This window comes from Larus michahellis, chromosome 6 (genome assembly GCF_964199755.1).
Source record: "Larus michahellis chromosome 6, bLarMic1.1, whole genome shotgun sequence".
Classification (NCBI taxonomy): Eukaryota; Metazoa; Chordata; class Aves; order Charadriiformes; family Laridae; genus Larus; species Larus michahellis.
Window position 1 is genome coordinate 1,404,334 of NC_133901.1, and position 25,998 is coordinate 1,430,331.

The following is a 25,998-nucleotide window of genomic DNA, read 5'->3' on the forward strand; positions in this document are numbered from 1 at the left end:
ACTGACGTGGGCAAAGTAATATTTTTAATCCACTTTCATTGTTTTGAAAGATCTGCCTTGTTGAATAGTAAACATTTGGGGTTGGCCGTATGTATTTCACTATTTCTCTGCCTAAGCACAGGCTCAGAGAACACTTCTCTTTTGCCAGAAATACTTCCTGGCTAATGGCTTCTGGGAGAACTTGATCATTATTTTCACAGGGCACCAGGACAGATTCTTTGTGCGAGGCCGGCAAAGGAACCTGTCGGAGAGTAACAAGAATCTCGCCACAGGGCCACGGGAGAGGAAGGCCTTTTGTAGAGAGCTTCAGAGGTAGCTCTGAAGGAGGATGCTGCCTCTGCTCTCGCAAAAGCAATACCTCCCTGCTCCCTTTGGTGAGCCAGGCAATGTGCAACTGCCTCAGCAAAACCCAAATTTCATTTTGATGTGCTATTCTTCCAATTTCCCTTTCACGACTGAGCGTGTGCCTGTTCACACCCATTTACAGACAATATTTCACTCTTCAGCAACTAGCAAAGCCGTTCCTGCGACTGTCAAGTCAACCAGATGAAGACGGACTTCTTCCTACCCAAAATATTACGCAGCACAATTCTTCAGTTTTTTCCTTGCAGATGAGCCTGACAAGGGCTGTATAATGTGCAAACCGAGTTATGCAAACAAAAGCACAAGAGAGCACGAACGGAAATAGAATTATACAGAACAAACTTAGAACAGTTGTGAGGCTGCACAGACAGCAATTAGTTGACTGGCAATGCAACAGAAAAGATGAATTTACCATTAAAAAAAAAAAAAAACCCTGACAGCACATATAACGTACTCCACACGAACCAAGAGACAATGGTTCCGCAGACAGAAGAGCTGTATTGACACCAGCATGAATATACTTCCCTCCCTCCCCCATCTACGCCAAAACCGTATTGTCTAAGGACCAGTCTCAGGTGGTGATGGGAAGATTCCTGAATTCTATCGCCAAGTCATTATGTGACCTTGAGGAAAATGATTCACTCAAGTGCACAAGGTCTCCATTTACCTATTGTAGAAGAGGTATATAATCATAACAACACTTATCAATAAAGCAAAAGGGTTGTGAGGCTTAATTAATTGTTAAGCGCTTCAAGGTCCTCAGCTGCATAATGGCAATCTTTATTAATTAAGTTCTATTTATTAGCTATCACATCCCTTACTTATGTAAATATACCAGTTATTATCTTTATAACAGCTCTAGACATTTTTCAATCCTTGCTTGGGGTTTTTTTGTGGTGGGTTTTCTTTTGGGTTTTTTTTTCTGTTGGTGGGGGTTTTTTGGGTTTTGGGGTGGGTTTTGGTTTGTTTTTTTTTTTTTTCCATATCGTAGTCCAAAGATTTATTTTTATGAACATCTAGAACTGACTGATGGGTTTACTCAGCTTCTTCTGCAAGTTTCCCCGATCACCACTGACCAGTTCCGGCCCACACAGCCCCACAGGAACAGACCCATTGTCTCCAACTGAGGAGGATTTTACCCGCCAAGTTTAAAAATTAAAGAGCACGTGCAGCCGTCCTTTTGCATTAAGGATCCTACCTGCGAAGGACTGCAAGAGAATACCCAAAGTTTGGTTCCACCTTCATTTAAGTGAAAAGGAAACGACAGATTCTGTAGTATTACCTGGGGCGGGAGGGGGAAGGAAATCAATGAATGAAACATAGCGGGGGGGGAAGATGATTTATCTTTCTATTTTGGGATACACACTCAGTTCTTTGGGGGAGCTGGGGGAAAAACTGAGCAAATGATTTTCAATCTGACAGTTGTGAGTGATGACAGAAGTAATATTCTGTATGCAATACAACTGAGAAACTCTGTTGTCTGTCAAAAATAAGAGTGAGCATTGTCTTAGGCAGTAACACCTGATTATTAATCCATACTTCAGAATAGACTTAAAATGTATTGACAGCTTCAAGCAGAAAATGACAATGTACAGACTCTTAAATTCCTAAGGGAAATCCAGAACTATAGGTAAAGCTACCATTAAGGTAAAAAAAAAAAAACAACTCAAAATTCTATTTCTTTACAGATGCTCTGAATTAGTTGTCATTAGTTAGCTATTGTATGTGCCTGTATAAACAAATTGTTGGGTCATTGATGAACTCAACTTCGTGAAGCATCTGAGAACGTGTGTTTGGAAAGGGATACCACAACTTGGGAGCATTTTGAAGTCACTTACAAATCAGCTAACTCAGTCAAAAGATAACTCACTTGAGAATGATATAATTACTTTCAGTTTGCTCAAAGCCAAGGAAAAGTTGACACAGTGATTAAAGGGAGGGGGGGAGGGTGAGCAAAGGAGGAAAAAAAAAGAAAACGAAAAAGTTACTTTATACTGCTTGAAATTGGGCTGTTCTGAGGCCTGGGACCTGAGCTTATTTGAAGAAAGATTATCTTGACAAATTGGATAAACATTTTGTGCATGACAGGACGCTGATGGAGAGTCTGTTCTGCAAGCACACCTGGGGGATAGTTTGCTTAGTGTGTGACCAAGGTGTTCGGCTCACCCCGCGTCCTCCCAGGGCGCTTTGTTTACCCTCTGACAGGTAGAGGCAGATCCGAGGCCTCCAGAACAGTTCCTGCAGACTTTGCAGATGCATTTCGCGCCCTCCCCCTTGGGACAAAATACCTCTTGGCTGCAGTAGTCCACAAAAGGCTCCACCAGACTTCCACAAATAAGTCTGCATTTAAGGAAGCCTTAATTGCAGGCGGGCATGTGCCCAGCAATTAGTGACCATCCCTCCTAGTGACTATCTCCATCCCTCATCCTCCTCACCCCTCACCATCGACTAGAAGGGACCACCCCAACACCCTGATAGAGTCAAGTAGTGAAAGAAAGCCCTGTCTATGAACAGAGCCTGCTGGGTAATTAACAGGGGAAGGGCATTACCTGGGCTGACTCTTCACTTTCCTGCATCAGAAGACAGGGATGCAGGAGTCAGCTTGGCCATTTTGTTCTGCCTTCGCCTTGATGTCGGAGACTGAGCGACACAGGCCAGTGTGCCTGCGCTTAGTCCACGAGCATGCCTTGGGCCATTTTCTACCTCCAAAGCAACGAGCTGAGCCCAGACGGCAGTAACGGAGGAGACAAATTCTTTGGAGAAAGGATGGATCAGGGTGGTACTCGCCCCACTTTAGCTGCTGCAGGGTGGGACAAGGCAACCTCCAGAGGAGGTCAGCCTGGCCACCAGCAGCCAGGAGAGCACACCCAGTGCCCTGAAACTGGATGCCTAGTTTTTGGGTGGCTAAACTGAAGGGGGCTGTAAGCCATCTCCAGCTACCCGAGCCAAGCACACCAGTACATGGTCTCAGGGGAACAAGAACACTGAACTGGCAGACTTCTAGCCAGACCTATTAAGTGTTCTGCAAAGCTGCTATCAAGCAGCGTGGGGAGCGAGGAGTATCTTTTACACTCTGGCAGCACATCACCCCAAATCCTAATCCTCTACCTTGCTCTTTGGGGCCAATTGGCTTCCTCTACCCTCTTCTTATTCATAAGACATTTGAAGAGGGGAGATTAGAATTAGGGAGCTAAAACTGACAGCTTGGATTGACCCTCTGGACATCAGCCATAGACAATAATATGTTTTACGTAGGAATGGCCCGTAATGCTTCTACCTCTTGTGGTCACTAGACCATGAAGGCAACTAAGCACTGGGGACTTGCCATATAGCACAAGAATGTTCATATAGCTTACTGGACCAAGGCAGGACTGTAGAGATGTTCACAGCGTTTATTCTGAGCGTTAAGAAAGCACCAGTTCCCTAACGCAAAAATCAACCGCTTCTGTACCACATCAATAAATTATTATTCTTCCTTTCCCACCAGCAGCGACGAGCAAACAAAATGAAGCCAGAGCTGCTCTGCAGCAGGGCTGTGTCACCTACACAGATTTGATTTAAAACCCACAGAAGAAACAAGGAAGCACTACTAAATACCTCAGAAATGTTTGAGGGGAAAAAAAAAAATAACTTGGGAAGGGGGGGTACCTTCATTGATTTTGTCTTTCAGACCTAATTTTCCAGAATAGCTGCCATCACTGTATTCAAAAAGCAGCAATCAAAGCAGCAAAAGGTGTCATAAAATCGCTTTCCTCCAGAACGCCTTTTTGCCCAGGCGATGTACATCGCCACATCCCTCAGGCAGTGCACCCCAAAGCCAACACGCGTTTCTCCTGTGAGTTATGACAACTTCAGAGAGTGCTCTCCACGCGAGATATAGATAGGTGGATGGAGACAAGCCACCTCCGTCCAGCGGGAGTAGCATAAACCTTCGCAGGTAGACTTGGACTCAGCAAACAAGTACCGTCATTAGAAAGTGATCTGAAAACAAAGCTGAATGATAGGAAACAAATATTTTTCCAGGATATAACAGCCTAAAGGACACAACCACGGAGTTAATAAGCTCCTAAACGTAGCTATGTATCTCTAGCTTGCCCTGAGGTGTATTTAGGCGGTGAGAAGTGTTCTTGTGATGCAACCCTTGCACCTTGTATTTCGTTACTTGAGCGTTGTCAATACCCTGACAGAAGGGATTTTCTTTTCAGGTTGACTGAAATAGAATTAGGACACTATTTCATTCCAATTCATACAGTTATTAATAAAAAGCAATTTTTCCTTATTTGCCTGTGATACTATACTGCACACACAAGAAGAACAATGGTTGTCAAAACCGGAGTCGGCAAAGCAGGAATGTTCTGGCTTTTAACGCAGGTGATGATGTGAACTATTGTCTGGCAGCTTACACGGCCACGGCCGCATGAGCGCTCCGCAGCCAGCGCATCGCTGTTTGCAGGAAGGCATCCAAGCTACAGAGGAAACAATGACTTCGCAGTGTCATAGAATTCCTCAGGCACAGATGAGGCAAAAAAGAGCAACAAAAACCCAGTGCAAGAGGGGATATTTAGGGATCTAACATCAGACGTCAAAACTTGATGCAAACCTGCCTGATGTCAGGCACGAATCTCAGCCACAAACGTCCCTTTTGATGGAAGATGCACAAGATGCCCTCATTATTGAAGCCTTTTCTCGGGGAGTAAAAGATACTGCTTTCCCTCCCAATTTTATTCTCTCATTTGCTCTCTACAGATTTCACTTTATGCCATTTCAGCCAAATTATTCTCATTTTCAGATGGAAAAAATGAAAAATAAAGCTAATTTTCTCTACAAAATTAATCCTTGTACACAAAATTCCCCACAAACTCTCTTTCTGCAAAATTCCAAGTATCTTGAGAAAACTTCCAAAAGCAATTAAAATAAAGAAAGCCCAAACACCTTTGCCTTTAGATGAGTTTTGCATGGCCCCTTCCAGTGATGCCCGTGTTTCTGAAGATCCCACGTTTGTCCTCGAGGGGTGGAAGTCAGAGCAGTAATACGTGACGCTGAGCAGCGATCAGATGGATGTGTTTACAGCAGAACTTTCCATCTGCACAATCTATCAGGCTCCAGTGATAGAGAATGACCTTTTCCAAAAGTAGGTTTTCTTTTTAAAAATAGGACTTGCGTGGTTTCTAAAAACGGGGCAGAGAACTGTGCCAGCAGGATGTCTGCAAACGAGCTTCCTCTATATTCCAAGTGCAGAGAGCAATGAAGCTGCAGCATCCCTGCTAATTCTCAAAGTTTTAAAACTACATGTTTCAAGACCACCTGGGACCACTGGAACCATGCAGGGGGTCAACCAAGTTTGGAAAAAAAAAAATCTGTTCTTCAATGCTTTTGCTACCTGGTCTAGCTAAAGTTGGCTTGACAAACACTCTATACTCACACACGCGCATCACCCTCCGGCGATTTAGAAAACATTATTTGTACCAATACTGTCACAATACGGTCAATTCCTATTTCATGGGGTTTTGTTTTGTGTTTGGGGTTGTGTTTTTTTTCCCCAAATACTGTGTGTGATTTTGATCTCATAAACAAAACATTCACGGCTACAATTGGTAGCCTCTTTCCTTACACTGTACATTAGGGTGTACCCACCCAGAATATCTATCAAAGGCCATTACGCAAAAGACAACCGGTCCTTTATAGCAGAAACGCTCCAAGCCCCATTAGCCAGGCAGACAGGCGCGTTTCGAGCACTGAGCCCAGAATATAGGGAATCCATTGTTTCGCTTTGGAACAGGCCAGGCAGCCTCCATCGTACGGGGGAAACCTTTGATGTCCCTTGGATTTAGAGGGCGAGTCTAAATGAAAGCAGGGGCCAGGGCAGCTTCTGCTGGGCAGGGCAAACCTCTGCTCTCTCTGATGATGGAGACCTTCTGTAGGGACAGAACGGGCTCTCGCAGTTGTCACCAAAGAGAAGACTGTGCTGACCGTCAGGACAGAAAACAGGGGCTGTAGAGGCACAGTGCCCGGGGAAAGGACTACCAGCTCCGAGTGCGAAAAAAAAAAAGAAAGGACGCTTGGTCTTACGACTAAAGACAAGAACCAGACGCTACGGGTAAACGTAAGTATCTGTATATAAATGTACTGATATTTGGCAGCTGGAAACTACTTTTATATTGAGTTGACTCAGCATCAAAGCCACAAGCAGTGACCTTCCTCACCACAATATTTCAGTATAAATCTCATAAGACGTGACAACACGAGCATCTTGAGGACGAACAAGGTGAACCTGTAACTCTCTGGAGCTTCTGGCACAGAAGAGCCGTCGGGTCATCCTGGGGATTTAGTGACCAAGATGTGAGCCACAGCGTATAGGACCACAGCCAGAAGCAAAGCCTGTAAGGTCACGACAAGATCCGAAGTCTCTCCTGCTTTTCAACTTGCTTCCAAATTTCTGAGGTTGGTGGCAATGGAGGAAAAAAAAATAAACAAACAAACCCACAGTTTAACAATTCACTTTTGGGACAAAACACTCATTGGTTTCTCTGCTCCAGGCTTGAGTCTAAGCTCCTATCCAAATCCATGTCTTCATGTAAACAATGTGGGTGAGTCTGGATTTGTGAACTAGATCCTCATATTGCAGATTATTTTTTAACAAAAATAATCACGCATTATTGTGGGACACAGTTGTCAAATTCTGAGAGGCAGCTAAGAGATATATAAAGTAATCCCTACATAAACAGCCTGTAAACCATTTCGTAATCTTGGAGACAAAAACCTACTATTAGAGTGGTAAACTCCAAGGGAAGCATTTAAAAGAGAGTACAAGCAGAACATATACCATAGGGGCTTTTGTGCCTTTACAGGCCAGACGCCCCTTTCCAACTCCGGGAAAGAAGCCACGTGCACCCGCAAGCCAACAGCTCCTTTTAATTTCTTCCCCAAGCGCAGTCATGGAGCAAGATGTTTTGTGCCATGTTTCCGCAAGGTGAACGCTTCTTTACGCTGGATCACATTCTCCTTCGAGTGCTGGGTTAACACACAAGTAGGATGGGCATCTAGATGGCTTGGGCAGAACCCCCGTTTCCAGATTAACAGAAGCATTCAGGAAACTATCAAATCCATTTTTTAGTGATACAATAGAATTCATTCTGCACAATCCGCAGACAACAGAAATAGTAAGCTATAAGTAGACGGTACCTGCTTCAGTAATAAGAAGCAGAAACCCTCATTTGTAAACTTAACTCCTATTCAAGCCAGCAAACTTTAAACCAGAGGGAAGAATCTTTTTCTCAAATCAACCTTTGCCACACAGAAACTTTTTTAATGCCTCCAAACGCATCTAACTAACAAGCACTGAGATCTCTCAAGAACCTTCATTAATAGTTATCAAAGTCAACAAGACTCTTTCTCGCTAATTTTTAGAAGTTTCATAGCAGAACAAGATATCAGAAGTCTCATTATTTGAGGTCCGTTCATTTTTGTTACAGAGCCAAATTCTCTCCCCGAGACCTTTTCCCTCTGCACCAGCACATCTCACGCACTGTTACCTTTTTCCTCGGTGGGTTTTTTGTGTTCCAACAGTGCGTTTGCACAAGTGGAAGAGCAGTTTCCTGGGAGGCCAGACGCAGGGGTATCAGCACACCGCCCGCCGCTGCAGCTCCCACGACTCTGGCATTACTATTCACACCCCCCCACCAGAAGCATGATAATAAGGGGCTCGATGAAAACCAAACAAAACTACCCGGCTAGAACTCCATGTGGAATATTGACCCAAGAAAAATAAAGCGTGCCTCTTCGATATACATCTGTCCACTTTGCACAGCAGATAGCAGGGGGCCTGCTGCAGGTGCTACGGAGAGGGGTTTAAGCCGGCTTCCAAAGTTCATATTGATAAATCAGAAGCATATCACAGCAGCCGTCTGCACACACCTAGTCACATCTGCAAGTCAGATGGAGGCCTTGCAAGGAGCGGAGGGAGGTTTTACATACAGCTGAGCAAACCCTTCCCTCCTCCAGCCACGCTGGCGTTTCAGACCCCTCTCGGTAGTTGGGCTTTCTCACCCTTGCCAAGAAGAACCTCCCTTGTTTCCCCCAGGTCCCATCTCAAGGTCTGTCTTTCGATCTGCAGACCCACAAGAAACTATACTGCTCACTAGCACCATTTTCAACTCCTATAGAAGAAGGAAGTCGTGAAATATTTCTATATACATACACACGTGTTCCACTACGACCCAACAGACACTTTCTGCCTGCTTGAGACTGCAAACCCAGATCTACCTGAAGAAGTTTGGGGAGCAATATAAACACATCTCACACCTCACTTTGCTTATATCCCAATCCTAATCTCACAGTTCCTTCTTTCTGCAAAGACTCGGCACCCACATCCACAGACTAACATAAAAAAGCATCAGGAAAAGCATGCACTGTTGTCATTAACTATAAAGGAGACAGTAAGTGTAATAAGCTGGTTTATAGCATTTAACACACACAGGCACCAATCCACAAAGGACTTTAGCACACATTTAACACTATTCACCAAAACACGTAAGACCAACCTTTAAATTTAAGCAGAGTCTTAAATACATTTCACTGAATAGGGAGAAGTAATTTTAACTATGTGCATAGTGGCACTGGTGAATTAACTCCATAAAGCTGAAATCTCAAAGACTGACAGAAGTTTTGGTTTTTTCCTTCACACCCCTAGATTAAACTCCCCTTTAGATAAAAACCCCCTAAATGAAGTTTAACTTTTGCCAACAGAATCCACTTTCAGATTATTTTGTTTTTCTTTTGCATAAGCCTGCGACTTTCACATAATCCACAAGCAAATAGCCCTATTTTGTAGATTAGAAATTATAAAAGACCATGTAATCAGCTGACAAAAGAACTGAAAACAACCCCAGAGGAAACGCAGAGCTGCCCTCGCCGGCTCACAATGCGCGGCTCTGTCAGCCTCCCACTCTCCCAGCAGATACTCCTGACATTTCTTGTGTCATTACTGGACTTTATGAATGGGGCCGTAGGATGTTCTCTGGTGAATAACCAGAAAGGGAAGGGGCCTGGTGTCACGGACAAGGGAGCTGCTTCACTCTCTGCTGACCAGACCCCAGCAATTAGCTCACTGCTTTCTCCTACCACCAACTATGACTCACAGCTCGACCTTGTATTAAAGGCTGAATTGTTGCTCGTTTTTGAATAAGGATGCTTAAGAAATTAAGCTATTGTAACCTTAAATAAACTGCACATGGTTTGGTGGTTTTATTTAGTTCACATGTATCTAAATGTTTAGGTACTTACACAAAGTCCCATCAACTCCTTTTGGGCCAGAAAAGTCAGCTGAAAGTCTCACCAGCGAGAGTTACCCCCAGAGGCTGCAGCTCCTCCCACGCCTGGTGTGGGCAGAAGCATCCCAGTTCCTGCCAGCGAACTCCCTGCTCCCGCTCGGCCGCACACACCTCAGCCGAGAGCTGCACCCAGGGAAGGGAAAGCCCTCGTGGGGAGATTTTATGTGCCAGCCTGCGAAGTAACAGCGCTGCTAGTCGTGGAAGATACGACAAATAAGCCTGAGGAACCCAATCCAAGCGCTCCCGTCGTCAGCTGCTCTTTTTGAGCCTGGGGAGCAGTTTCACCTAGATTTGAAAAAGGTCTTTGGAAACAGCAGCCTTGCAGGTTTCCAGGGAACTGCCAGTTCCGACACAAGGATGCCCCGGCAGACAGAAAGGACGCAGCGTGAACGCAAACCACAGCGCCCACATGGGGGAGAAACCTCGCGACTCACCCTGCCCACAGAAAACATTTCAGCGGAGCCCAGAGCCCCACAGGAGTCCGGCCAGGAGGGAGAGATCCATGCGAGAAGCTTCCTCCTGCTTGTGGGGCAGCTCGCTTTGCTTCACCTTTTTCCTGGGTTGAGCTTGCCAAGTCATGGCGCGTCCAGGGCAATATCTGGCTAATCCATAAATATCTTCAGACATTATTAGGATCTCAGCACCACCGTGGCTTGGCTTGCAGGGCGTCTGGTGGGACGAACCCTGTGGGATCACAGCCAGGGCAATTCCTCCCTGCTGCTGATAAACAACAACGACATGCCATCAGGGTCACAGGGCCAAGAGGCTCATCGTCAGTATGCAGGGGAAGGACATTTTTTGAAAACTTGGGAATGAGAGGGCTTTCCAAGGTGATTAAAGATTGGGTATTTTGGTGGAAGGAACATCAAAACGCTGGTGTTGTGCATGCGCTGTTGACAGGAAACCTGCTAGCCCAGCACACGTGGTCAGAGGTGATCACTGGTGGTGGTAGAAGCAGACTCCTGACCACCGGTGGTCACTCAAGATCCCCTAGCATCTCGCCAAGGGTAGGGCTCCTGTTGGACTGCAGCATTGCTCCATACTCACTACATTTCTCGGTGAGGTACGTTCAAGATGCTTACCTTAGCGATAAGCAAATAGAGAAAAAGTTATTCACAAGTACTCGCTTGAATACAAAGAGAACCAAGTTTTTAATCTCTTTATAGCCCCTTTTGGATTCATTTTTGCTAAGCTTTAGAGTCCTGTGATTACTAGAGAACATTTTTATAAGTGAATTTTAAGTTTAAATACTCCAATGTTCAATGGAAGTACGATTAGGATATTATAAGACTTGTAATTCCTGAAGCCATGCGTAGTTACATGAGCTAGAAAGGAAAGTAACACCATCTGCCATGTAATTGCTCAGCATCAGCAAATGACAGATTTCGGTTGGACCAGGAATAATTTTAGTATGGACACACATAATCATTACAGAATGTTTCAAAAAAAATGAGTTTGTCAAATTCAGGGCTATCTCCCCACTAAGTCAATATATCTATTATGTTGTAAAAACACATGTACCCTGTATGCGTTCTCAGGCATGGAATATAGTTGCCCGGTTGACAAAAGCAGAGTTACATCAACAAGTTCACGGAAACTAATATCAGCTGATCATGCTTTAAGAAAAGAAAATGGCAAAGAAACACAGACACAACACAATATCAAAGAAGATTTAGACAATCCACGGATAAATCCAGTTTGGTCTTTGATATATTAAGAGTCTGGCCTGTCTATTGTCTAGTTTAGCTGTTCAATCTTTGCAATTCAAGGTTTTTTTCCCCCCAACAGCTTTTGATATCTACTTAGGCAAAATAAAAATATTTTCTGATTATCTGCCTCATGATCTTAAAAGATGTGCCCTCGAACACTGAGATTTGTACAGCAACTGGAGCTGAAAACTGAACTGATCCCATCACGAGCAAATTATTAGCTTTCTGACCGTGGAAGCAAAACTTCACTTAATCTGATGGCAAATAACGTGCATTTCTCCAGCAATTCCTACTTTGACTAATCAGTCAGGCTGATGGATGTTTAGCACTTACCTTAATGCAGATTTTTTCTTTAGCTAACATTTGTAGAAACAGAATCAATTACAAGCTGGAGATCACTGGGCTGATGGGCTTTCATGCTATTGCAGTTGACCGTGCAATTGGGTTTCTAAGTGACAGACACCACAGGACAGTCTCAGCTTGGCAAAATCCTCCTTACTTTTCCACTTACCTAACTTATTCTTCATTCAGCACTTCAGTTTCCCAGCCTTTGCCTGGTTTTCTGAGCATTTTGCTCTTTCCTGCTGAAGAAATACCTGCACCTGGGTGCCTCCGCACAGCGGGCCATCACCTGCCGGCACAGCCATCGGGACAGTGACAATATCGTCCTCATGACCAGTGAATGTTCAAACATGGAAGCATCGCATGAGGGAAGACTTCACATGTGGAAGCTGCACGGAGGGCTGTTGGTCAACACAAAGCAAAGCCTAGCAATGCTCAAGAGCATGCTGGAAGTCTTTGCAATTAATGCTTTTAATCAGCATAATCCAAAGCAAAAGAGCATTGCTGCAGCTCAATATTTTTAAAGCTGCAAATAGTTCCTACTTTTCCTACTCCAATGGATTGCCATTGCTCCCCCCACGGAACCCAAACCCTACTATGCAGTGTACATTTACTAGCAATTACCACAGCCCTGTTTTCACTTGTTCCTTTCCTAGAAAACCAATTCGGAGACCTCCCCATCTGCTTTAGAAACACCGGTGCTTACAACCAAACCTCTAACTCCTGTTCCCCAGCAGAGGTGGAGAAGGCCCAGCACCTGGCAGAACCAAGCCCAGCAATAAAGGTAATGTGAATTTAACTGGTTCCAAAAGGTCTCGTCCATAGACTAAATGAGTATCTTTAGGGGAGAAATCCTATTAAAATTTAAGCAGGTAGATGACATACGAAAGTAGGAGGGGGTTTTCTTCAATTAGCTAACTGTCTCTAGCCCGGAGCCAGAGTCTCAAATGTTTTTACAACACAGTGATACTCCAGTTCACATCTGTCAGCTGGAATATTTACAGCTTTGTAATTATTAAATTTGCCTGAACTCCGGAGCTGCAAACGGGATGGCTTGGATGGGGCAGTCTGGCACAAGGTACGGAAATAAGACACTTGCATCCAGTCAAGGCCTAAGTTAGCTTCGGAAAACTAAAGAGCTACAGAAGCCAGGTTTCACACAATTTGTATCTTGTTTTTCATTCTCTCGTCTATAACCGTTTCTGTGGCTGAGCCAGTTTCTTCCACCCCCAGTTTCTTTACTATTAGAAGTGAGCTGATATTACAGATTTTTCACCAACTCTTTTTAGGAGACCCAGATTCTCTCTGCCCTACTTGTATTCTGCTGTCACAAATCCTGTAGAAACTTGTGGCTCTTTACCAGTTGGTGAGCTTTGGCTGAAGTCAACCGAAAGCATCAGAATTTGTTGAAAGGAGAGAGAGATGGGCAGACAGTATCCTCAGCCGGGCCTTAACTACCTAGAGCTGTGCTAGAAAAATCAACCTGCGGGTCATCACAGCGTTGGTGAAGCCAATCCAGCACCAACAGAACGCGATTCCTTCCAGCTAGGTGCCTAGAAGCAGTGGGATGGACTGTCCCCAAGGAGGGAAGCACCACTGACCCCCGCAGGAGCACAGAGCGGATCCCAAGGGCTCAGACAGGTGAATTTAAAAGCCATGGTGAGGCCAGAATCCCGCCCACTACACTGGGACGAGCCTTACTGGGAGTTTTGGGACCTTTCTTTCCCCCACCAAGAATTACCTAACTCACTGGCATCTTCTGTTTTAATAACATCAGCAGCTCCCCTTGGAGCAGGGCCCCTGCTGAAATGGGATGTGGCAGAGTTGAGGGGGAAAAAAAAAAATACAATTGTTTTCCACCAGTTCCTTTCATGGCAGATTTTCCCAGTGCATCCCCAGTTCTTTGACACACACCTACTGGCAGGTCTGGGGTTACAACCCATCACGGTGGCGGGAAAGAATGGGGCACAGGGGCCATGCCACGATGGGAGACGCCGTTCTTCACGCAGAAGATTCCGTAAGTGATATTTGCATTGAAAAATGTTTACCCTTTGTGTGATCCTCCCCAGGAACAACACAGATGTGGGTTCGGTTTTTTTTTAAGGCACACTTGGGTAAGTGCAAACACATCTCTTTTGTAATCAGCCTGGGCTGACCCTGTTTAGCCCGAGGTCAACGACCAGCGGCATCTGACCTGCTGAAGTTAATGCGGCAGAACAATAGGAGAGGGTTGGCGAGGCCTTATCCTATTACCTTTTTGATACCAAATTAATTGTTTTTCTCCCTCTCGGTGATTCCCTGACCTTTCAGCTATATGTGTTGCTGGCACAGAGCGATGGATTAAATTTAAGCAAGTACATTTCTTGACATTGTCTCACAGATTTAAAAGTTATTTAGGTCTTCCTTTCAGTACTAAGAGGTTTAAGAATGTGCTTATGATTGCGACCTCATTTGATAGTTAAAGACCGCAAATATTAATTAGCTTGGGAGTACCAGAGACAAGAAAACCAAAGGAAAGTTCAAAAAAAAAAAAACCACCCCACAAGTAATGTAGAGCTAGAGATGCCCTATAAACCATAGGTAGGCAGCTCCAGATGTCTGGTATAACCTTAATGGGTAGCGCTTTATTAACTGGCAAACCCAAAAGCATTACCTGTAGAATGAGTTTAATTAGTCAGACTGATATTTTTCAAATGGAGAAGTTACCCATGATACTTCGTTGGACGAGGAGAGTTTGCATGGAATTGATCCTTATCACAGCTTTGATTTGATTAAGTTTTTATTTCCTAGTTGTTGGCCCGCTTCACCAGGTGGAATAAGCCGAGACGACACAGTGGGGACTAACACCATATTAAAAAAAGTGGAAGAAATCAGTTCAGGTTCCAGGTTTTCCCCCCACTATGCATCAGTTAAAGCAAGGAATCCTGGAAACCTGAACTTTGAATCTAAAGCTCAGAATGTTAAAACTTGCCCGTAGGTGACTGTAAAACACCAAGGCACTAGGCCCAGGTGCACGTTCTTCACTTGGTTCAGCTCTCTGTGGGCAGAGCAGCCTTTCCTGCTCCTCACGGTACACAACAGCAAAATGCAAGTGTCACGTTCTGTCAGGTTGTAACACCCACGGGAGTAAAAATAGTTTTCCTTCAGGCAATATTTGTCACCTGTGTTAGCAGGCAAGGGCCAAATCAGCAGCCAGGTACAAGCTGGATCAGTTCCTCTGACTTCATCTGAGCTGTAGGAACAGACGCGAACCTGGGGCTACCTCTGGGCTACCAACCTTGGGTTTCAAGCATTTTGGCAAATAATGGAACCTGGTTCCCACCCTCCTTTAGCCTTTCACCCCACCACCACCCCCAAAAAAAAAAATTATTGGGAAGATCAGTTCCCATTAAGGGATGGGAATTTAGTTCCCAGCTCCCTTGATCCTCTGCGCCGTGCAGCTATTATCTAGCTGAAGCAGCACTAAAACGTTAAGCATATGCGTAACTACTTGCAGATCACAGCCAAAACTTACTTACTGAAGATATTTGTCAAATAAATATGCAAGGCCATTTGCTTTAACTGGTGGAGTATATAAACTTATAGGTGCTATATCAAGAGAAAGAAAAAACTTTTGACTGGATTTGTCCCCTGGAGAATTACATATTTAGTCACTCATACCTCTGAAAAACGTATTAATTAAGCCATTATAGCAAATGCAATTATTCTGTTTTAAGCAATACTGGACCACAAGAAGAGAACAGGACCAATAGAGAGAAAGTGTTACACCAGCGGTGCCGATGGGTAACGTCACTTATTCAACACACTTTAAACATACTCCAAAACTTCAAATACAGATGATCAAGCATATATATTAACAAGATGAAGAGCAGAGGATTTCCCATGACAGCTCTCCCCAAAAGTGACAAAAAAACCTGCCTTAGGGAAAAATTGGGAGAGAGGCAGTAAAAGGCTAATCTTGTTATGACGATTTATGGTTTATGAAAAAAATTCACAAGCTAAGCTTTCTTCAAGTTTTTCCAGAACACCCATACCCGTATTTAAATACTTCTCAGTAGGAACGGAAACAGCAACCTGTTCCCAGGATAACAACGTCCTTGATTTAAACCAAAGCAGAATTTCACAGGAATGTACTCAGAAAGTTCAGAATGAGATCAATTTGATGTTCACAACCACTAACGGCAAGCAGAGTTTCAAAGATGAGCGTGACGATCTTCACATTTGGACGGTTCCATGCCTTTCTAGCTATCGAATAACTACGTGGACAGACTTTTGGCTTACACTGACTTTACTGCAACAGGGAGAAGCCCCATGAAATTACCCTGAAATAGCATAACTGTAAGTAATTTGGAGGGTGTGGAAAACAGATAAAACAAAATCACTGCTGGAACAAAAACATAGAAAAACACCTATCGTGACCTTCCCAGGGCAAAGTTATAACAGCAGCTAGATCAATAACAGGCAAGTCAGAACACCAATTTCAACTGCATTATTCATTTTGGGGAGTGATAACACTGGCTTAGGCTTAAAAAAAAAAAAGTATTGTTGCCAAAAGCTTTCAAAGAAAGGCAGTCTTCAATACTTACATAATGCAATTAGCTATAGTGCTGAATTAAAATGTTAAGGCTTTGTTTTACATATTTAATGGGGAGGTACCATACAGAGAAAAAACAAACAGAAAAAAGAATTCCTCCAAGAATATTGATAGAGGAACTGCAGTCAACTAAAAAAAAAAAAAGTTGCACGACAAAGATTTGCCAGAAGATACCAGAAGTTGCAGGAATTATGACAGGAGAGCCGACACTTCCGTACCTTCTGATCAGTGTTTGGGAACATCCAGCACAAAACCCTTGAGCTCAGTGCAATTTCATTTCTGCTGTAGAGATACACGCTTTAGAAGCCTGATGCATTTCAGCTGATTCCCCTTGAGCTACTGATTTGGGTGTAAACATGCTGCAAGTGGTCGACGCACGACTAACAACTCACAGAATCACAGTCTTCTCTTAAATAGACTGAGGAATTAATACGTAATGCAGGTGGAAGGACTGATTTTATCCTCCATAAATAATGAGGTCAACAAGACCGAATTGGACTTGGGAAGCAATTTTCAGAAACTTTAGACTAGAGGAGACAACTGCAGTCTACTTTTACTAAAGCCTGGTGTGAGTTGGGAAGGGTGGTTGTTGGTAAAGCCCTTACAGAGTATTTCTGAAATAAAAACGCGAAGACTGTACTCAAACGGAGAGTAACCACAGGTACGTGATGCACAGATTAAAAATATCTGCCTTACAACTTAGAAAATATCTCATACGAATTCTATATTTGTTTCTCATTTTTTAAAAGTGGAGAGAACAGGAAACTGGCTGGTAAAATTACAGCCCAAAAAATTGACATCCCCATTGCCACTGTCCCAAGTACGTGATTTCCTAAACCATTGAGCAACTTAATAAACGTAACTGCTGACTGCTGCAAATATCAACAGCTTAAGAAGTCGGCCATGTACAGTAAGATCCATTTCTCTTCAGGGTCTAGCACCGCACCCACCAGATTCGTACGCAATTTCTCTTTCAGACTCCAGCAGAGCAAGGCTTCGCGTTGCCATTCTGGTCAACTGGTCAGCCACCAGTCAGGCCAGCGAGGCAGGGGAAGCAACCACGCGTTCACCCCCCATCGTAGCCACCCCCCTTTCTATATCAGAGCGATGGAAATTGTTGCCAGCCAGTAAAGCCACCATGGGTAACATTACTAAGGGGAAAAGTTCGGTTACAGAGAAAATTAATTACACCTCTCCCTTGAGGGCGGCACTGCATGACCTGGGGCAGAGGAGCTCACGCACCACAGCTGGATGGAGAAGGCTCTGGGGGATGTGGGAGCACCAAAGGAAGGCGCACACAACCACCCGTGCGAGCAGTTCCTTCCACAACGCAGGGTAAGCTTTACAAAGAGATTATTATTCCGGCATAAAACAACTAGCAAAGCAAAGGAAAACTTTGCTGATACCACCAAGAGCTGGTAATTCTCTTAGCAGGTGCTCTTCTGTCAGATCAGCACTTGTTATTACTGCTACAGCAAGATGGAGCTCACAAAGTCCTGAGCAGGAGGACTTTTCCGGGCTGCCCTTTGGCTGCTGGGTGACATGGGACAAGGCACTGCGCCCCCGTATGCCTCAGCACCTCTGTCCGCAAGGAGGGTCAAACACTGTCACCTCCTTTGCCAATGGATCTCTTGAACATCTCAAAAACGGAGGGGGAAGAGAAGCGTTATTACTCAAACTGAGTGCCCGTTCAGTGAAATCGGTGCCTTTCCCAGTTCCATTTTCAAACAGCCGTATCTGGTTGGTTCTGTTCATCCATCACTTCCCCTGTGCCATAAAACCCCCGAGAAATCTGTTGGAGGCTTTGGTTAAACGCCCGACTTCATCGCTGTCTTTCGCACGCTGCCGCCAACTTGAGGGGGCAGCAGACCCTGGGGAGAGGCTGCAGAGACGGGCACCCCCGGCACCGTCCCAACCCTCCTCCTGCCCCGTCCCTCTCCCGCCGCCTGTCCCGTGCCATTTCATTAAGGTTGCATCCGACGGCACGGCTCCTCACATGCTGCCAAATAAGTCAGCACATCGGCGCTACCCTGCCTCCCTTGCCCTCAGCTTTCAATTAAATTTAGAATTGACTTTAAAGGTACAACCTGAATATATGTGGTTCAAAATGACCTTGTTACACCTTTCCTTACCTTCCTGAGCAGGGCTCTTGTACTCCAGCTCAGGGTTTAAAACCCAGAAACAGGAATTTGCTCTAAGCTCCTGTGGCAAGCTACGAGTCTCAAGCTGTTTAAAGTCTTTAAAGGTACGTCCAAAGCTAAAGTGTGCTCTGCAGAGAGACACCTGGGAGCCCGGGTCCAGCAGCTTTCAGCTAGGTATTTAAAACCTTCCTGTGCATTAGATGTTTTTTCTAATTTATTTCCTGAACTGTTAGCACAGAAAAAAAACTACATTTTGTTATAGCATCACATTAGTCGTTACTGAAGTCATTACAGACATTAATAAGGATAAGTTCCACACAGATGAAGAGCCAAAAGCCGTTTGTACACAGCACTTGCCTTGACTCTTTTTCTTTAGTTTCTTCCTTGATGCTGGAAAAAGGAGACAACTACATTTGATATGACCCTGACCAAAAAAAAATAAAAAAAAAAAAATATGAGTAGGCCATAAGTGATTAGATTAAATTTATGATACACTTTAAGTGTCCCCAAACACAACTCTAAAACAGCAGGAGATTTTTGTGGCAACTGCCCTCCCCACACCTGGCTTAAAGATGAGAGAAAACCTTTAAGTACTGACTCGGATCCCACCATCTTTTCCAGGCGAACCCCAACACCAAAGCTCCGGCTCTCGCGGCCGGGCACCACAGATGGCAGCAGCGCTGGGACACCTGGTGGGTCACCAAGAGGCATCAGCCCTCCCCGTCCTCCGCTGGGAAGTGGTTTTGGAGGCGGTGGGAGGGTGTGCAAGGGACCCACAGGGCCCCTGGCCCCCAGCAATGTGAAAAAGCACTTACATGGGTCAGGCAAGAGAACAGTTTGCCTTCACCCACCCCTTTGGGGGTAGAAACGGGGCTCTGCTCCCTTATCCTTAGTTTCCCACATTCCCAGTGTCTCCACTAAAGCCCTCGCTGCTGGGAAGGGACATGGCCAGGACGGGGAGGGGACCTGCGGTGCTGTGCCCCGGACCCCCACGGTCCTTCTGCTGCCCAGGGCAGGGACCCCAGGGGGCTGTCGGGAACCTCACGGCACTCGGGGTGGGATTTAACACCCCCCTTCCCACAGTGACAAACATTTCCCAAGGCACAAATAAGTAAAGGGCACCTCTCCAGCCCCAGGCAAAAGGACAAAGCTGGAAGACATCCCCTAACTGCACAAACCAGTAAACAAACAATTAACGTAGAGACATTTTCTGTGTCTAACCCAGCCCCAGGGTTTCTGATGGGCAGCACAACCATCTCCTACCATCCGCCTTCCCCGTGCCCAGCGTTCAGAGGCTTCGCTGGCGAGACAGGGACCAGAGCACAGCTCCCCTACACCATTCCTTATTTTTACAAAATTAACTTAGCCCTCGTGTTATTTTTCAGAATATCCCTAGGATTCCTAAAGCCGCTCACCATTCCAGTGCTAACACAGCCACCGCTACGCTCCTCTGTGCTCAGCAAGATACGGTAGATAGATAGTTAAGAAGATATTTGTTATCAAAGCAGCAAACTTTGTTTTATTCCACTTAGTTATGACACAGCACTACTATCCCGGATGAAGAATACGTGTTTTCTGAGCACAGAGTTAACTTTGCAGCCATTTGAAACTAAATGCGTACATTATTTTAAACTACAGCATGAACTTATACATTAAACTCAATTGTTTCAAGAAAAACACAACCAGATCTAAGCCCATTTGCAGGTTACGCACACAGTGCACTTACAGCAACATCAAACAAACAAACCACCTCTCACAGAGCAAAACTTACTATGGACCCATCCTGCGCCTACAGCAGAGATATTTTTTTTCCTGTTCTCCAGAAAAACAACGACATACCTTAAAAAATATAAGAAAAACCACAAAATAGTAATAAAAGTAAAAATCCTTACCTGGAAAGGATGCAGCAACTGGTGGGCACCAACCAGACCCGCACTGAGGGGCTGGAAGGAAGCAGGTGGCATGGATTTTCTAATGAGAGCCCCAGGTGGGACCCATTGCGTTAGGCTGAGTAGGGGCGTCACCGCAGAAAAGGTTTCCTATCTGCAGCCTCGTCTGATGCACCAGACGGTGAGGCCCAACAGTTAACACCGTAAGAACAAAGTCCTGCCGCTCCTGCTCAAGCTGTTACCACCCATAATTAGAGGTTGTAACAGGACCGTGCCCCACGTTGACCAGTGAATTGCAGTAATCCTAAATTCATTTTGTACACGGCCAAATCTCGGAGCTGTGACAGACACAGCGTGAGTGGCTGCGGCTGCGATAACGTCGGGGCTGTGTCCCCAGGTGGCTGATGTTGCCCCTTCGTTGGGGGCTGCCACCACTTGAGATGAAGGGCAGCCCCAAACGCTGCCGTTCAGACACCCCATATTTGCGAAAAGCAGATTAGACGAAGAAATATGGACAAGAACGGTCAGAGCACGGGCATGCGTTTCAGCGCCCACCCGAGGGTGACCACCTTAAACGTGGTGGGCTGAAGAGAGCGGCAAAGACTGCGGATACCGGTCCATGCAGTCAATGGTGTGATAAAGATACTGAGGAGCTGAGGCTACCCATCAGAGTCTGCTGCTACAGGACAGCTGGGTCTTTGTATAAAGTTAAAAAATAGAGGCCAGGATACAAGGCTTGATAAAAATGGGGGTGTGAGGCACAAACCTCCCTCTGTGCAGCGAACGGCTCTGCCTGGCACCCTCCGCCCTCGTGCTTCCCCCGAAGGAGCTGGATTCCTCGAGCTGCGGGAGAGGTGCACGGAATTGGGAGAGTTCAAACCGACACTGGGGACACGGCAAAGATTTATTCCGGTAGCGCTGTGGCAGATTTCCTCAGCTGGTAACTGGTAAGGCAGGGTTTGTTGGGTCTCCACACCCGCGGAGAAGGACGTGCGGGTGATGCAGTTGCTGGTCAAGGCCAGAAAAAGATCCCCTGACCGCCACAGATGTGCTGGGCATTTCTCTGACTTTGCTTATAGAAAAAACGTGGTGTGGCGTTGGTTTTTTTTTCCAACAGCATCCAGTGCTTATATAAACTCCCGATAAAAAAAAAAAATAATTCAAGATTCATTTGAGCCACGTTAAATGCACCTTGCCTATTCTGTCAGGGTTTCAGGCTATATTTTTGCTCCTACAATACCACCCGTCTAAAACATTGAAACTTGTAGAGCGCGGCATAATAAAGCAGCTTGGACCTGAGAGCTGTGCCAAGCAAAACATCAAATCTTCCGAAGAGCGAGGTTAGATAAACTACCAGATACGCAGCAAATTCTTCATTGAAATAAAACACCAAACATTTCTCCTTGGCTGGCAACAGGTGAATTCACAGGACGGGTTTCCTTCTTCACAGAAGTTTCTTTTATAGGGAATGCATGGACTTCCCTGCCTCCCAAGAAAGCTCTGTCTTGCAATATGTTGAAAATGTTATCAGCTCGGAAAAAAATAACACTGTTTTAAACTGATGGGACAGGAGCCCGTTGGCTCTAGAGTTACCATCCCTACGTCGGGCGCTCGGTGCTGTTTGGGGCCTTTGTTCGGGGTAAATCAGCCGTCGACAATCAGCCCTCCCGCTCGCTGCCCGTGCCGCGGCGGGGACCGGGAGGGTTCCCTGCAGCCTGGTCTGGGCGCTAATTACCTGCTCAAACCCCTTGTAAATAAATACCTGTCAGAGGAGGCAGAGCTCATCTCCCGGCTGCGGGGTGGCCGGGGCAGCCCGAACTCACCAGGGTCCCCCCCGTGTCCCCCGTGCTCCCCACATCCAGCCCACCGCAGCGATACAGTGTTTACAGGCAAGGGCAGGAGTCGTTTGGTCCCCAGAGGGACGGAGCTGCTGTCCCGGCGCCCTCCTGCCTCCCCACGCCCACGAGGGTTTCGCGCACGCAGCCGGTAACGTCCAAAAGGTATTTCACAGACCCTAAGGCTAAAGGTGGGGGAACCACCAGCAAATCCCGGCCTGTATTAGCACCTTTTCCAAAGCACAGAAGTCTGCAGGTTGTTTTTACTGAGGACCCATACTCACCGCAACGGTTAAAATCAAGCAGTCCTAAACTTATCCTGCCGGAATGGGATGGGGAAGACGCCTGTGACTCGTGAGAGGGGAGTTTATTCCCCAGACAAACATCCGATAAATGAATGTGATGCCCCAGAGGCTTTTGTTCCTTTCTCTCACACCCTCAAAAGAAATGATATAGCCATCCTTTAAAATAGATTAATGAAAGAAGTTTTGTGATGATTGTTGGGGGTTTTTATGGGCATGGCAGGGAAGGTGTCGGGGTTGTTCATCGGCAGCCATGCGGGGTGGCTTGGCCGTGCTCTGCTCCGCACCCGGGCAGACAAATAAGCTGCCCGTTTGCCATTTCCTGGGAAAAAGGGTTGTTTTTTGTTTTTTTTTTTTTCACGCAAGCAGCAGCGGGGCGGTGGGCGCGGGTGCTCGGGAGGCCGTTGCCAGCAGCACCCCCTCCCTGGCCGGGCGCGGAGGTGGGTTCAGTCTGTATGTGGCACTGTGGTATAAGTGACCGCCGCGGGGAAGCGAGGAAGGAGGGGGGAGAAGGAAGGAAAAAAAAAAAAAAGCTTAAAATTTTGCAAGAGAAAACAATCCTCCCGCGGACAGCGGTAAATAAAATAACAGCAGTGGGGTGATTTGCAACCATGTAACGGGCTTTTGTCTGGGCCTATTTCTCTCTGCCTTGAGGGTTTCTGTGTTCCCTCGCCGCAGGATCCCAATGTTTCGCCCTCCGGCTACAAAGGCCGGGGGCTGCAGCCCCTCCCCCGGCTGCTCACCCCAATCTGCCCACGCTGCGCCGCCCCCCCGGCAGCCTGAAGGGCTCCTGCGGGGTGCAGGGCACCGCAATTTCGGATTTCTGTAGCACTGGTTGAATTTTCCAGAGCGCCGCTCGAGGACTTGCCAGGTTTAAAAATAGCTTTTACTCATCTTTTTAACTCTTTTTTGCCCCCCCCGCCCCCACCCCGAGTTTACATTAAGCCTGTTGGGCATTTTGTTCCCTGTAGGAAAGTTGGAGGTATTTATAAGTCTAATTAGAGGCATTTATAAGAGCGATTAGTATGCAGCATCAGCTGCTGGCCGCTCCGTGTGTGTGTGTGTGTGTGTGTGTGCGCGTGTGTTTCACACACGGAGGCGACACTACAGTTTACAATTTGTTCCTGTGCCTGAAAGCTGTGAAATGCCCTTAATTCCCCCGGTGCTGATGGCAGCAGCAGGCACCGGCCGGGGCTCAGCACCGCGCAGGATGGCGGCCCTGGGCAGGGGCTGCGGGCTGTGCCTGCGACTCCTCCTGCAGTGATGGAGGAGCAAGTGGCTAAGCCAAAAAAAAAAAAAAAGGGAAAAAAAAGGAAGAAAAAGGCTGTGTGTGCTGAAAGCTGCTGTTTGACTCCTGGGGACAGACTAACACGGCCCCCATTCCCGCCCACCCACGGGCTGCCTTGCCATCCCTCAGCTCAGGGCCCCAGCGATGTGTTTCCCTCCCTTTTTTGGCTGCTGTGCATTAACTCTGCGCCCTCACCACCACGCTGCCGCATCGCAGATGTCCCTTGGGGCAAAGGCCCCCAGCGGGACCTGTTTTGGGGAGCAAAACCAGCTGAAAGTGCACTCAAGGACCACCGTGAGTTGTGGGGCCGAGTGAGCGGCCGCCCCAGGGATGGAGGGACCAGTCCCGCCGCGGCCCCACTATTGAACACCCCCCGGGGCTTTTGCATTTTGCAGAGCTGTGCTTGGCTCCGTGTTACCGAGCCATGTCCTTGCCGGGGCCGCATTGCCCACCCTGCCTACATGGCTCCTTCCCTGGGCCCCGGGAGCCCGGGCGGTGCGGCGGGGAGATGGTGGCAGTGGGGAGGGCGGCTGCTGCGGCCGCGGGTGCTTCCAGAGCAGCCATCCCACGAACCTCCATGCTGCTGGCCTCGAGTCACGCTGCTGGGCAGGCCCTGCCGTGGGCGTGGGGCAGCCCCACAGGTTGCTGTGGGTCCGGTGGGCGCCCATTGAGCATCTCGGCCCACCATGAAGGTCAACCCAGGAACCACCACCCGGCCACCAGCCTCGGCGCTGGGTGACGGTGCTGCCACGGGCAAAACTGCGCCCGAGAAGATGCTGAGCCCTGTGTAAGTGCTCACCGGCGCTGGACCGCGGCACTGCCCATCTCTGAGGCCCACGGGGACAAGTGCTGGTGCCCTTGCGTCCCCCATAAACCAGGGACAACCCCGCCGGCGCCTGCTGCCAGCCGGGAGCGCCGGAGCGGGGCTGGCTGCCTGCAGAAACGCCTGGAGTCAGAGCGGCTTAAAACGTCTGGAGGCAACTCCTACAAGTTCAGGTCCTCCTCGATCAGGGATTTATTTTTTTCTAGTCATCATATAAACAGAATTAAAAGGTCAGTGCTGCCCCCACACGCTTACAAAAGCTTTTGGTCAGAATGGCTTGAGAAAGATAGGGAGATATGTAGGGAATACTTTAATAATTTATTTGTTCTGCATAGCTGTGGTCTGTTTCCGTCACAAAACAAACAAACAAAAAAAACCCCAAACGCTTCCTTGATGTCTGCTTAAAAAAACTTAAGAGAAAAATACTCACAGATTTGCCGACATCCATTTCACAGCTATGCTTAGAGCAGTTTCTGCAAAGCCAGTTTGTAGTACAGTTACACTGGCACATAGGGATGGTTTAGCTGGATTTATTTTTTTTAGGGAGACACTGATAACCTGATGGTCCCCAAATCATCTACAAAAAAAAAAATCTTCTTTTCCTGTAGCCCACCTGTGTCGAGCCCATGTCGCCCATATAATCCACGCGGGGATTTTTCTGAGGACAGACTTGTCCTTGCGGTTTCATTTTTTCCCTCTGCCCGTGTCTGTACAGCTACAGAAAATCCCCCACAAACCGAAAGGTGAAACACAAAGCAGAGGAGTCACAATGAACTCGCTTTACTCCAAGTAGTACCAAGTGACCGTGCGAAGCGATGTACAAAACACCAAGCTATTTTTCTCCCCGGCCCTTTCAGCAAGAGGGAGGTTAAGGTATCCTTCCTGGCAGGGGGCGAGACTCAAATGTCAGGCTGAAGAATGACGTGGTGTATGTCCCTTTAAAAACTTTGAATAGAAACGAGTTTAAATTTGAATCTAAAAAGAAAAAGTGAGCTGGTTTCAACCTGGAACTGGCTAAAAATGTTTCACGCAACGTCTCCGTCAGGGAAAAAAAAAAAAAAAAAGAACAGTTTATTTTAAATCTAAACGTTGCTTTTGATCATTGTCAGTGGCAAAACGTTAAAACGCTGCTTTATTTTCTTACTACGGGCTGTTGATGTCACTCCAGAATTGGAGCAGCAAGAGCCAGACCCTGCAGTGGGGTGGAGACGCCTGGAAATCCCCCGTGTCCCTGGCTCGGTTTGGCCCCGAGCACAAACCCCGGCAGCGCCACCCAAAACCTTGTTTCAGGGAAGCGACGTTTGCCCAAGACCACCCCACGCGCAGGCGGGACGTGGGCTGCTGCGGCCACCACCGCCCGCCCGGTCCCGGTGACAGTGAGGG

At 46.7% G+C, this 25,998-nt stretch overlaps 1 long non-coding RNA gene across 3 annotated transcripts in view; it reads right to left on the minus strand.

Moving 5' to 3' along the window:
- The window catches only part of LOC141745211 (uncharacterized), a 208,851-nt gene extending 188,439 nt beyond the window's left edge, over positions 1–20,412 (minus strand). For 2 of the 3 annotated variants that reach the window (XR_012587705.1, XR_012587706.1), the window contains exon 1: positions 20,371–20,403. This is a non-coding gene — a long non-coding RNA (uncharacterized LOC141745211). Of the gene's footprint in view, positions 1–20,370 lie in introns of all 3 variants that reach the window. The other variant, XR_012587704.1, reaches the window with a different exon arrangement.
- Positions 20,413–25,998: the final 5,586 nt, after the last annotated feature.